Here is a 13,684-nt window from a genome sequence, read left to right as displayed (position 1 = left end):
AACAGACCTCCCATTTCCCCCCTATGTCGCCTCCACTGCCCCCATATCTTGAGGGTGGCCGCCACCACCGGGCTCGTGGTGTACCTCGTGGGGGGGAGCGGCCATGGTGCCGTTACTAGGGCCCCCAGGCTTGTGTTGCCACAGGACGCCCTCTCCATTCGTTTCCAAGCTGCCCCCTCCCCTTCCATCATCCACTTGCGCACCATTGACACATTTGCCGCCCAGTAGTACCCCGAAAGATTGGGTAGTGCCAGCCCTCCACTGTCCCTACTCCGCTCCAAAAAGACCCTCCTCACCCTTGGGGTGCCATGCGCCCACACGTAGCTCATGATGCTACTCGTCACCTTTTTGAAGAAGGCCCTAGGGAGGAAGATGGGCAAGCACTGAAATAAAAACAAGAACCTTGGGAGGACCGTCATTTTGATTGACTGCACCCTCCCCGCCAGCGACAACGGTACCATGTCCCACCTCTTAAACTCCTCCTCCATCTGTTCCACCAGCCTGGAAAAGTTCAACTTGTGGAGGGTCCCCCAGTTCCTTGCCACCTGCACCCCTAAGTACCTAAAGCTCTTTCCTGCTCGCTTGAAGGGGAGTCTCCCAATACCCTCTCCCTGGTCCCCCGGGTGTATCACAAAAACCTCGCTTTTGCCCAAATTTAATTTGTACCCCGAAAAGTCCCCAAACTCTGCTAATAGTTCCATTATCTCCGGCATTCCCCCTTCTGGGTCTGCCACGTACAGCAGTAGATCATCCGCATACAGCGATACTCGATGTTCCTCCCCTCCCCTAGTCAGTCCTCTCCACCCCCCTGAACCCCTCAGTGCCATCGCCAACGGTTCAATCGCCAGTGCGAAAAGTAGGGGGGATAGGGGACATCCCTGCCTGGTCCCTCGGTGGAGCCCGAAATACTCCGACCTCCTCCCGTTTGTCACTACACTCGCCGTCGGGGCCGAGTAGAGCAACTTCACCCACTTAATAAACCCTTCCCCAAACCCAAACCGTTTCAACGTCTCCCACAGGTACTCCCACTCCACCCTATCGAATGCCTTCTCCGCGTCCAGCGCTACCACTATCTCAGCCTCCCCCTCCACTGCCGGCATCATAATTACATTCAGCAATCTCCGCACGTTCGTGTTGAGCTGCCGCCCCTTCACGAACCCCGTCTGGTCCTCATGGATTACCCCTGGCACACAATCCTCTATTCTAGCTGCCAGGATCTTTGCCAGCAACTTGGCATCCACGTTCAGAAGCGAGATAGGCCTGTAGGACCCGCACTGCACGGGGTCTTTATCCCGCTTCAATATCAGGGAGATCAGAGCCTGCGACATTGTCGGGGGCAGAACCCCCCCCTCTCGCGCCTCATTAAAGGCTCGTACCAGTACCGGTCCCACCAAGTCCACATTTTTCTTATAGAATTCCACCGGGAACCCATCTGGCCCCGGCGCCTTCCCCGCTTGCATCTGACCTATTCCCTTGACTAGCTCCTCTAGCCCTATTGGCGCCCCCAGCCCTTCTACCAGCCCCTCCTGGACCCTTGGGAACCTCAATTTGTTTAGGAAGTCCTCCATTCCCCCTCTCCTTGTCGGCGGCTCAGACCGATACAACTCCTTGTAAAAATCCCTGAAGACCCCGTTCACTTCTTGCCCCTTCTGCACTACCTTCCCGCCCCTCTCCTTCACTCCCCCAATCTCCCTAGCCGCATCTCGTTTGCGAAGCTGGTGTGCCAGCATCCTGCTCGCCTTTTCCCCATACTCATAGACCGCGCCCTGTGCCCTTCTCCACTGCGTCTCTGCCTTCCTGGTGGTCAGCAGGTCGAACTTGACCTGCAGGCTGCGCCGTTCTTCCAGCAGCCCCTCCTCTGGTGCCTCCGCATATCTCCTATCCACTTCCAATAGCTCCCCCACCAGCCTCTCCCTCTCCTGCCTCTCCTTTCTTTCTCTATGCGCCCTTATGGAGATCAGCTCTCCCCTGATCACTGCCTTCAGGGCCTCCCAGACCATCCCCACCTGCACCTCACCCGTGTCATTCAAGTCCAGATAGCTCTCAATGCTCTTCCGGACCCTTTTACACACCTCGTCGTCCGCTAACAGCCCCACATCCAGCCGCCACAGCGGGCGCTGGTCCCGCGCCTCCCCCATTTCCACATCCACCCAATGCGGTGCATGATCAGAGATCGCAATGGCCGAGTACTCAGCTTCCCGTACCCTCGGGATCAGCCCCCTGCTCAACACGAAGAAATCGATTCTGGAGTACACTCTATGGACGTGGGAGAAAAAGGAATACTCCCTCGCCCTCGGCCTACCAAACCTCCATGGGTCTACTCCTCCCATCTGCTCCATGTACCCCCTCAGCACTTCTGCCGCTGCCGGCCTCCTATTGGTCCTTGCGCTCGATCTGTCTAGCCCGGGGTCCAGCACTGTGTTAAAGTCCCCCCCCATGATCAAGCCCCCTGCCTCCAGTCCCGGAATGAGGCCCAATAGGCGCCTCATAAAACCCGCGTCATCCCAGTTCGGGGCATATACGTTGACCATCACCACTTTCTCCCCCCTGCAGCTTACCCTTCACCATCACATACCTACCCTCCTTATCCGCCACCACCTCCTCCGCCACGAACGACACCCTCTTTCCCACCAGAATCGCCACCCCCCGGTTCTTTGCGTCCAATCCAGAGTGGAACACCTGTCCCACCCACCCCCTTCTCAGGCGAACCTGGTCCACTACCTTCAAATGGGTCTCCTGTAACATTGCTACATCAGCCTTCAGTCCCTTCAGGTGTGAGAATACCCTTGATCTCTTGACCGGCCCATTCAACCCCCTCACGTTCCAAGTGATCAGCCGGGTCGCGGGACGACCCGCCCCCTTCCCCTGCCGATTAGCCATGTCCTGTTCCCTGCTCGCCCCGGGTCGACCCTCCCCTTCTGACCCGCTCCCCATGGCGATGTCCCCCTCCCCCCACCTCTCCAGTCCTCCACTTCCCGTTTCTGGTCTTTTCAGCAGCAACCCGGTGTCCCTCCCTAACCCCCCTCCCCCCCCCCCCCCAGGCTAGGACCCCTCCTAGCCGCGATGTACCCTCCATCGTACTCCCGTAAGTCAGCTGGTTCACGCTGACCCGGCTGCTCCTGCCCCACTCCGACTCCCCCCGGCTCGGGGGGGGCCTCCCCCCCCTTGCCACTCCTCCCTGGCCCCGCTCCAGCGCGGGAAAGGTCGCCATTGCTAGCCACGCCCCGCACTCCTCCCCTCCCCCCTCCTCTGCCCCGCGCGCGGGAAAACAGAGGAAAGCCCGCGCTTTCGCCCTGCCACACCCCACCCCGCCATCTTCAGTTCCACCCCCGTCCCCGTCCATGCCTGTAAAAGAACCCCCCCTAGGAGCCCAAATCCCCGATCTGCTCTCCCCCCCGTCCCACCTCCCCAACTTAACATTATAAATAACAGATAAATAACAAATAACAATGTACTTAACAGTCGCCCTCTACCAAACAGCATAAATAACCATAAATAACCATGAATAACCACAATAACAATAACTAAGGGAAGTTGGCAAAGGGGGAAAAAACATCAGAAGAAAAACCACAGCAAGAGTTCAAAATCCAAACAAAGAATTCAGCTGAAAGTACCCGAGCGGCTACGGCCGCCAAGTATCCCCTGGGTCTAATTCGAGTCCAGTTTCTCTTCCTGTACAAAGGCCCACGCCTCCTCTGGGGACTCAAAATAGTGGTGTTGGTTCCTGTAGGTGACCCACAAGCGCGCTGGCTGCAGCATTCCGAACCTGATCCGTTTTGCATGTAGCACCGCCTTCGTCCGGTTGTACCGGGCCCGCCGCTTTGCCACCTCCGCACTCCAGTCCTGGTAGACCCTCACCGTCGAATTCTCCCACTTGCTGCTCCTTTCCCTCTTGGCCCACTCCAGCACTCTCTCACGGTCGCTGAGTCGCTGGAACCGCACCAGCACCGCCCTCGGGGGCTCATTTGCTCTTGGCCTCCTAGCCATGACCCTGTAGGCCTCTTCCAGCTCCAGGGGCGAAGGGACGGCCCCTGCCCCCATCAGGGAGCTCAGCATTTCTGCTACATATCCCGGGAGGTCTGACCCCTCCAGGCCTTCTGCCAGGCCCAAGATCCTCAGGTTCTTTCGCCTCATTCGGGTATCCAGCTCCTCAAAACGGCTCTGCCATTTCAGGTGGAGTGCCTCGTGCACCTCTACCTTTCCCACGAGGACCGTGGCCTCCTCCTCCCTCACAGTCATCTCCTGTTGCAGCTCCCGAATCGACGCCTCTTGGGTCGCCTGGGCTCCCATCAGCCTGGTGGTCGTCGCATTCATTGACTCCAAGAGCTCCATTTTCAGCTCCGTAAAGAAGCGCAGGAGAGCGGCCTGCTGCTCCTCCGCCCATTTCCTCCATTCCTCGGGTGCTCCACCGGCCGCCATTTTGGTCTTCTTCCCCCGCTTTTTTTTGGGAGCTGCTGTTGCTTTCTTTACCACCCCACTCCGGGTACCGACCATAAAGTTGGTCTGGTTCTCTTCAGGGAGCCTTCCCCCACCGGGATTTGTCCTTACAGCGCCGTTGGGGCCCTCCAATCGGCCCGAAAACACCTTTGTAGCAGGAGCAGCCAAACGTGCGACTTAGCTGGTCATAGCCGCAACCGGAAGTCGGGGAGAAGATAGTTAGGCATGAGGGAGATCAGTTGTGTATTTGAGAGTTCTGTAGTTAGAGATAGCATAGTTTAATATAGTAACTTGGTACTTTAGGAATATGTGCAAATCTTATTTAGAAATGTGTTAATAAATTAGTTTTGTTCGTTAAAAAAGCTTGTTGTTCTTTGTTCAACACTATGCATCCAAGCCATCCAGGTAAAGCAAAGCAGAGAAGAACACAGATTGGACCTTGGTTTAATGTTGCATCCAAAAGACAGCGCCACCAACAGTGTAGCACTCCTTCAGTGTTGCACTGGAGTGTCAGTTATTACTTTTTTACTCAAGCCCTGAAGCAGGACTAGAGCCTGAAAACTCCGAGGCAAGATACCTACCAACTGAGCCATGGCTGACGCTAATTCTGTTCAAATTAAATGCTCACATTTAGGCTCATCAGCGGCTGTTTTTAATGACTGCTGTGAGAGCTACTTTGTGCTAGCGACGGATTTGCTCAGGGTCATAAATATTAAGGTTCACTTACCAGTTAATGGCTAAGCAAATGGCTAACTATAAAATGTTAGAGCTTGCAATGGGTCTTTGGATGACAATGGAGCCCAATAAATGAAATATTACTCTTATGAAATTGCCTAAAAAGGTTTGTCCAAATTAGCTGGGTTGATGCTTTTATTTGCTGATCCCCTAACCTTAGCAATTCTTCAAAAAATTAAAAATGTTTTGACCAAAAGCTGGTTAGTAAATACAGTACTGTTCTCCACAGTCATGGTTTTGGAAAAAATAATCCCTATGATTTATATGTTCTTAATTATTTGTAATAGAATATCGCAATTCATCTGCAAGGGGGAAAACAGAATAATTCAGTGATTGAAATTCTACAGCAGATTATTTTTCTTTCATCTCTGCGATCTGGTTTAATTCCAGGCCAGATAAATATCTTTCCTTTGGCTGTCTTTTGTCTGAGTTCTAATGCTACCAGTGTCCTTGGAATTGTATTTAAGATGGTGATTTCATATTGGCTGCAGGCTCCAAACCCCTTCTATTTTCCATTCAACTTTCTTCTTTGCTTTCTTCCACCAGGGACTGAGAGCACTTAAACAGCCATTTTTCATGTGGGATGCTATTAAGTGTTAACATATTATTCAGCCATCAGAGGCAACGCATGATTCTGTCCTAACCCCAAGTCTATGCACATACATTTTGAATAGTCACTGACTGGACTACATGTTAACCTAGAAAACCAGCAAGTGCCTACCACCACTTTCCAGAAAAAAGTTGGCAGCTTCACAAACATGCTTTTTCCAAAAGTGGGTGGGTAATACATGTCCAGTCATGATACTCCGAGCATCATGGGTGTGGGGCAGGTTTGGCTGGCGAGCCTCTTCTTGTCAGCCAATTTCATGTGTTTATTAAAAAAAAATTGTCAACTCAAAAAGCAGTTCTGAGCATAGGCCAATGTATTTGCACTGAGTGCAATGGGCTTGTCTTAACTTAAACTGCAGATATCACCAAGCTTTCTTCTTTCATACAACAGCAGACTGTTGCAGAAACGTTAGCATTTTCCTTTATTCTTTAAGAATTTACCAGGAATCACAGATGTATATTGGTACTTTCTCTTACCAAATGTGATGAATATAATTTTACAATTAGCTGTGGCCATGGATTTCCTCAAAGATTTTCCTCTCCTGCACCTGAAATTTTGTTGAATACCCCGAATGGCTCAGCAATGGAGGAAGGGTGCAGTTACCCACTGAGTTACCAGAGGAACCACTCACTGATTCTGTGTAAGCGGAACTTTGTGAGCCAAAATTCTAAGCGTTCTAATGACAAAGATGTATCATGGTGTACCTATAATGTGCCATGATGTATCACTGATGCACCATACCATCTTGTGGTTTGGTGTACTGTGAATATTATTTTCTATTCAAGTCATCTTTCATTCATTTTAATATTTAATTTCTGTGAAACAGAAGCACAAAGTTAGAAAGTAAAACTCAGGGATGGAGTTTACCAGCCTTCTAGGGATGGTGGGAGGCGATCGCAGGAAGGGGAGAGAGAGAGATGAGGAAAGGGGTGGGGGTTGGAGTGCCCATAGCCTTCTTGCTGTCATGTAGGTGGGTGATGGTGGAGGATGGCCCTCCTGCCTGAGTCCAACAGTACATGTTAAATAACCAATTAAGAGCCTCTTCCCACGGCCACTGGCATTTTAGCAGGGGTGGGAGGGTGCCCCTCCAAGTGGAGAGGTGACCTATGAACCATGACTGCCTCCCAGAGGTCTTGGGGGAATCCTTCTAAATCAGCACTCAGAGGCCCATAGAAGGTTCCCCAAAGGCAATGGTTGCACCAGCAGCAACACCCAGCCCTTGCCCTCAACCACATCCCCCCAACCTCCTTACCAGGGCTTGCCTTATTGACACTGGCAACCCCGATCCGACTGATCTTGTTGTGAGGAAGGCACCACCACTGTGCCCTCTCAGCTGAATGTAATCTCTGCAGTGGTACTACTGAGAGTGAAGAACTGTTGGCCTTCTGATTGGACAGCGGCTTTTAAGCATGGGATGATGGGAGGGGTGGGCTCCCAACTTTTCAATGGATGGGTGGTCCAACAACTTAAAATGGGCACCCCAAACAGCTGAGGCGGGTAGCTACTGGCTTTCCGACCCTTCATTGTGTTCATGCTGTTTCGACAAATGCAGCCCTTAGAAGGGGTATGACTCATTTACCTTCTTTCACAATTGACTGCCAAAACACCGCAGATGTGGCTCTGTAAATGAAGTAAACTTTGTGCTTCAAAGTCAAAGGAAAAATAGCGGAAATCATTTTCACCTTGAGATAGATTTAGACTGTTTTGCATATCGCCAATTTTCATTTTCTATTGGCTTCAATAGAAATAAATATCCAGAGATATATATCTCCTCTTTTACATTAAATCTACCACCCTCTTTGTTCAGTGGAAACTCAGTTGATTCATTCTGCCTTTGAATGAAGCAAACAAATCTGATCCTTGGCCCTGAGCGTTGATGAACATTGGGAAGTTGACTGGTATGAAAATATAGAAAATATAAGGATAAAGGATATAAAAAGCTAAGGAGAAGGTTAAGAGCGGCATTATACAAGAAAAAATGCTTAAGCTGACAAGCAGACAAAGTGCTTGGGGTGAAAGGCAATGTAATGAAAGGAGCACAACCTCAGGGATGAAAGAAAAAAATGAGTGAGAATAGGTAATAGATAAAGTAGGAGAAGATAAGGTAATTAATTATCCTGGAGCCTATGCCTCCAGTGTACAGCTTACAACTAAAAATCTTACATCTCAGTTTTGTGTAATGTTGATTGCTCTTCTTAAAGCAGTGACTGGCAATCTTGGTCAGCGAAGCTGCCAGGACACTAGCTCACTCGAGAAAATGAAATGTCACGCTGATCCTTTAAGAAGTATTACTGGCTGCATGCGGTTTAAGCACAAGTCAGGATCCATATCGGGCAGTTCGACTAATTGGTGCTGCACCTACCTGTGCTTCCACACTTGGACGTTGTTTAATCAGCGAGGACCATTCTACCATTTTCCCTCTCTTAATGCGTACATGGAAAGTTACCATTGTTACTAGCTGGCCATAAAGATTGGTACAAGCAAGCCTAAATGCTGAATCAATTTACTGTACTTACAACTGCCCCGGTGAGAGCGGCAATATCAAGCGCAGTGGCGGAGGTGCGGGAGCAAGGTGAGACACTGAAGGAAGTGGAAGAGGCATTATTGCAGCACAGTGATCAACTCACCTTGATGGGGAAGGAGTTGCGGAAGGTGACAGAGACCAACAAGGGTCTGCGAGCCAAAAAGGAAGACCTGGAAAACAGATCCAGGCGGCAGAATCTGAGGAGCGCGGGTCTGCCCGAAGGGATAGAAGGCCCGAGGCCGACGGAGTACTTTGCCGCGATGTTGCCGAATCTATTGAGGGAGGGGGACGATCCCTTTCGATACGAACTGGATCAGGCTCATCAGTCGTGGAGGCCTATACCAAAGGCGAGTGAGCCACCAAGAGTAGTAACTGTGTTTCCATAGATATAGCGTGAAGGAGAAGGTCCTGTGCTGGGCCAAGCAGAAGCGGGTGGTGCAGTGGGCTGGAGCTGGTATATGCATATACCAGGACTTTACGGTGGAGCTGGCGAGGAGGCAGGCTGCCTTCAGCTGGGTGAAGAGGGCACTGTACATCAGCAAGGTGCAGTGCGGCATAGTATATCCAGCTAAGTTGAGGGTGACCTACAAATCCAAGGACTTTTATTTTGGGACAGCGGAATCAGCGGAAGAGTTTGCGAAGGCAGAAGGACTGTGGCAGAATTGAGAAATGGGACTGAGAGCGGGTTGTGTACCGATGTAGCCTCATGTAACTTGATTTTTTTGCTGCGTGTTGGTGTATGTGCTAAATGAGTCGACGCTGTATATCTGGACAAGAGAAGAGTTGGGACTTTCATTTGCAATGATAGTTCTTTGGGGCTTGGGTGTGTATGCGGGGGTTGTGTGCTGAAGGGGATTTCTTGGTTTTCCTGGGACCGGGCAAGGGGGAAGGAGACATGGGCGGGGGCCTCCACGCTGGCTGGTTTAAGCCGTTCAGTGAACGGGAGTGAGGTGGGGGGAGGGGCTGTGGCCATCGTAGCCTGGCAGAACAGGTTTCGGTGAGTCTAGCCGGGGTGAAAAGTTGGGGGAAGGAACAGAGGTTGGGGGGATGAGTTTACAAGAGGAAGTGGAGGGGAGGAGTCTGGGAGGGGGGTGGGGGGGTGTCTACAATTCATGGGTGTCATTCACGGTACTCTTTCGGGGGATTGGATGGCCTTGAATATTAAGGCGGGGTTGGGGGGGGGGGGGGGGACTATATATGTCAATGGTGACCATAGGAGATTCCTGATTCCTTTTTCTTTTTTCCTTTTTTTTCTCCTTGGGAGGTTTTGTTTTATTTGATGCTAATATTGTCAGGTGGGCCGTTATTTGGGGGGTGGTGGGAGGATGGGATCGTTGTTGTTGGTAGGGGGATTGACATTGTATTTCTTACCGTTTACTGTTTGTTGGTGGGGTGTAAATTCTGAAGAAAATGTGAAAATGGGGAATAAAAATATTGAATAAAATTTTTTTTATCGTGCTTAAAAAATAGGTAGATGAAAATTTGAGACTTCTGCTGTTGTGATTTTGTAGATTTTTATTGTGGTTAAAATTCTGGTAGTTTTAAGGTGGGTAGTGTTGAATATGCTGTTCAAGCAACCTGCTGTGCTTTAGCACTATGTGGCATTAAATACCTTATGGTGATACTCCCAATTGAACTAACAAATTGAAATCATGCAGCTAAAGCAGCAGGCTATGGAATCGGAACCATACTTCTGCGGGGTTGGTAATTTTGATCAAAGTGCTCCAGCAGCAGAGGTTCAGCAGACTACGTCTGCTCTTGAAAATCCAGTCTTCAGCCCACATTTGATAGATGCAATTGTAAAAATGATGGGCCTCGGCTGCCAGAGCTCACAAGAACACTTCAGCAGCGTGCAACCCATTGTGTCCCTGAAAAACAAGTCCTTCCTGGGGGGAAAAAAATATGCTAAGTTAAAACTTCTTCAGTGCTTAAAGGAACTAATAGGTGGCATAACGCAGATAGTTTATCCCCTCTGGTATCAATTATTTTTGTCTGGGAGGCTTTTGAGGCCTCCATGGGATTCTCACCATGCTGAGCTGACTGGATTTTCTGTTGGGTCCTGCTGAGAATATAATACACAGAATTTGCAAGAGAGTTTGGGAGTCTCCGCCTTGTACCGTCCACCTGGCTCCCATGTCCCATGACCCATGTCTCTCGAAGGACATTTCTGAGAAGGTTAGAATCCTGGAGGGAACAGGTTCCACTGCATCCCCATCCAAAGATCTGCTCCAATTGTGTTTTGGTTAATTGGATCGTAATTTTAGGTCCATTGTTTTTGGGAACGATTAGTCGGCAGGCCTGACAAGCTCAGGATTCAGCCCGATAAGACTAACATTTCCCATCCTATCCCGGGTTCCGGTTTGCCATCTTCCTGAGCTAATAAAAAATAAAGATACTTTTGTTTTAATCCCCAAGAAACCATAAATGTAACACCTCTATTCAGGAAAGGAGGGAGACTAAAAGCAGGAAACTATGGGCGGGATTCTCCGACCCCGCGCCGGGTCAGAGAATCGCCGGGGGGGGGGGGGGGGGGGGGGGGAGGCAGCGCGAACCACGCGACGTCGTTCTGACGCCAATCCGGCAACTCTCTGGCAACCGGAGAATAGCCGCCTGTCCCTCGACGTGGTCCGCCCGGCGATTATCCCCGCGCGATAGGCTGAGTGCCCGCTGAGTTCGGCCGAGTCCCGCCGGCGTCGTTCTCGTGTGGTCCTACCCAGCGGGACTTTGGCGTTCATGCTGCGGGGGCGGTCTGGTTGGGGAGAGGGGGGATATGACTCCGGGGGCGGCCTCCACAGTGGCCTGGCACACGATCGGGGCCTACCAATCGGCGGGCGGGCTTATCCCGGCAACCCATGCGCATGCTGACCCCCTGTGCGGCGCAGGATCGCTGATCCTAGGGACCAGATGACGCCGTCGTAAAATGCCCCGCCATTTACGATGGCGTCAACACTTCGCCCCAGGATCGGAGAATCCCGCCCTATATGTGAGTTAGCCAACATCTGTCATTGGGGAAATGCTCGAACAATTATTGAGAAAGTAGTGATGGGAATTTAGAAAATCATAATACAACCAGGCAGTGTCACCATGGTTTTGTGAAAGGGAAAGCATGCTTGACTAATTTATTGGAATCTCTTAAGGATATGACTAGCAGGATGGGGGAAAGGGATTTTCAAAAAACATTTAATAAGATGCCCCATGAAGCGTTGCGACACAAGATAAGAGCTCATGATGCATGTGACATGTGAGCATGGATAGAAGATTGGCTAACTAACACGAAGCAAAGCGAGGGATAAATGGGTCACTTTCATGATGGCAAACTGTAGCTACTAGAGTGCCACAGGGATGAATTTTGGAGCCTGAACTATTTATGATCTATATTAATGACTCAGATGAAGGAACCAACTGAACAACAACACCTCCTCCAATATAGTCCTCAATACCGGGGCCCCGCAAGGCTGCATACATAGCCCCTACTCTACTCCCTGTACACACATGACTGCGTGGCAAAATTTGATTCCAACTCCATCTGAAAATTTGCTGACGATACGACCATAGTGGGCTGGATCGTGAATAACGACGAGTCAGAATAGCGACGGGCAGCACGGTAGCATTGTGGATAGCACAATTGCTTCACAGCTCCAGGGTCCCAGGTTCAATTCCGGCTTGGGTCACTGTCTGTGCGGAGTCTGCACATCCTCCCATTTGTGCATGGGTTTCCTCCGGGTGCTCCGGTTTCCTCCCACAGTCCAAAGATGTGCAGGTTAGGTGGATTGGCCATGATAAATTGCCCTTAGTGTCCAAAATTGCCCTTGGTGTTGGGTGGGGTTGCTGGGTTATGGGGATAGGGTGGAGGTGTTGACCTTGGGTGGGGTGCTCTTTCCAAGAGCCAGTGCAGACACGATGGGCCGAATGGCCTCCTTCTGCACTGTAAATTCTATGACCTAAATTCTATGAGAAAACAGGAGGGAGATAGAGAACCTAGTGGAGTGGTGCAGCGACAACAATTTCTCCCTCAATGCCAGCAAAACTAAAGAGCTGGTCATTGACTTCAGGAAGCAAAGTACACACCCCTGTCAGCATCAACGGGGCTGAGGTGGAGATGGTTAGCAGTTACAAATTCCTCTGGGTGCACATCTCCAAAAATCTGTCCTGGTCCACCCACGTTGCGCTACCACCAAGAGAGCACAACGGCGCCTATACTTCCTCAGGAAACGAAGGAAATTCGGCTTGTCCACATTAACTCTTACCAACTTTTACAGATGCCCCTTTTAAAGCATCCTATCTGGCTGCATCACAGCCTGGTATGGCAACTGCTCGGCCTAGGACCGCAAGACACTTCAGAGAGTTGTGAACACCGCCCAGTCCATCACAGGAACCCGCCTCCCATCCATTGACTCCATCTACACCTCCCGCTGCCGGGGGAAAGCGGGCAGCATAATCAAAGACCCCTCCCACCCGGCTCACTCACTTTTCCAACTTCTTCCATCGGGCAGGAGATACAGAAATCTGAGATCACGCAAAAACAGACTCAAAAACAGCTTCTTCCCCACTGTTACCAGACTCCTAAATGACCCTCTTATTGACTGACCTCATTAACACTACACCCTGTATGCTTCATCCGATGCTGGTGCTTATGTTGTTACATCGTATATCTTGTGTTGCCCTATTATGTATTTTCTTTTATTCCCTTTTCTTCCCATGTACTTAATGATCTGTTGAGCTGCTCGCAGAAAATTTTCACTGTACCTCGGTACACATGACAATAAAAAATCCAATCCAATCCAATCCTACATACGCAGTGTTTGTAGAACATACCCTTTGTTCCAAATCTATGCGGCGGATTTCTCCGTTCCTGAGACTAAGGGCGCGCTTCTCCGCTCCCCACGCCGGGTGGGAGAATCGCGGGAGGGCCGGGCGAATCACGACACACCACCCTGGCACCCCCCACGATTCTCCCACCCCCCCTCCCAAAATGGCGTGTTGCGGAATCGCAGGTTGCCGTTTTTCACGGCGACCGGTGATTCTCCGGCCCAGATGGTGCCGAGCGACCTGACGTTCCCGACCTGTTCACGCCGGTGGCAACCACACCTGGAGAGAAGAACAAGCACCACGGGCATGCTCGGGAGGTGACTGGCCCGCGATCGGTGCCCACCGATCATCGGGCCGGCGTCTCTAAGAGACGCACTCTTTCCCCTCCCCTCTGAACCACCCGATTCAGGTGGCAGCCAAAGGAGAATCCCTGTCATGACTTTTGAAGTCCTTAAGACTTACCCTTTCCCCAAACAACATCCAAATTAAATAAATCTGTAAGTCAAATCCAGCTTACATTTACCATGCAATATAAAGCTGATAATCAAGTCTGGGAAATGACTTTTCCT

General features: G+C 50.7%; 1 protein-coding gene across 3 annotated transcripts in view; it reads left to right on the top strand.

The window, feature by feature from the left end:
* Window positions 1-13,684, top strand: part of arhgap24 (Rho GTPase activating protein 24) — a 1,044,996-nt gene that overhangs the window by 734,637 nt on the left and 296,675 nt on the right. The window lies entirely within an intron of this gene.

Source organism: Scyliorhinus canicula, chromosome 3 (assembly GCF_902713615.1).
Source record: "Scyliorhinus canicula chromosome 3, sScyCan1.1, whole genome shotgun sequence".
NCBI lineage: Eukaryota > Metazoa > Chordata > Chondrichthyes > Carcharhiniformes > Scyliorhinidae > Scyliorhinus > Scyliorhinus canicula.
This window is presented reverse-complemented; position numbering and strand designations above follow the sequence as displayed.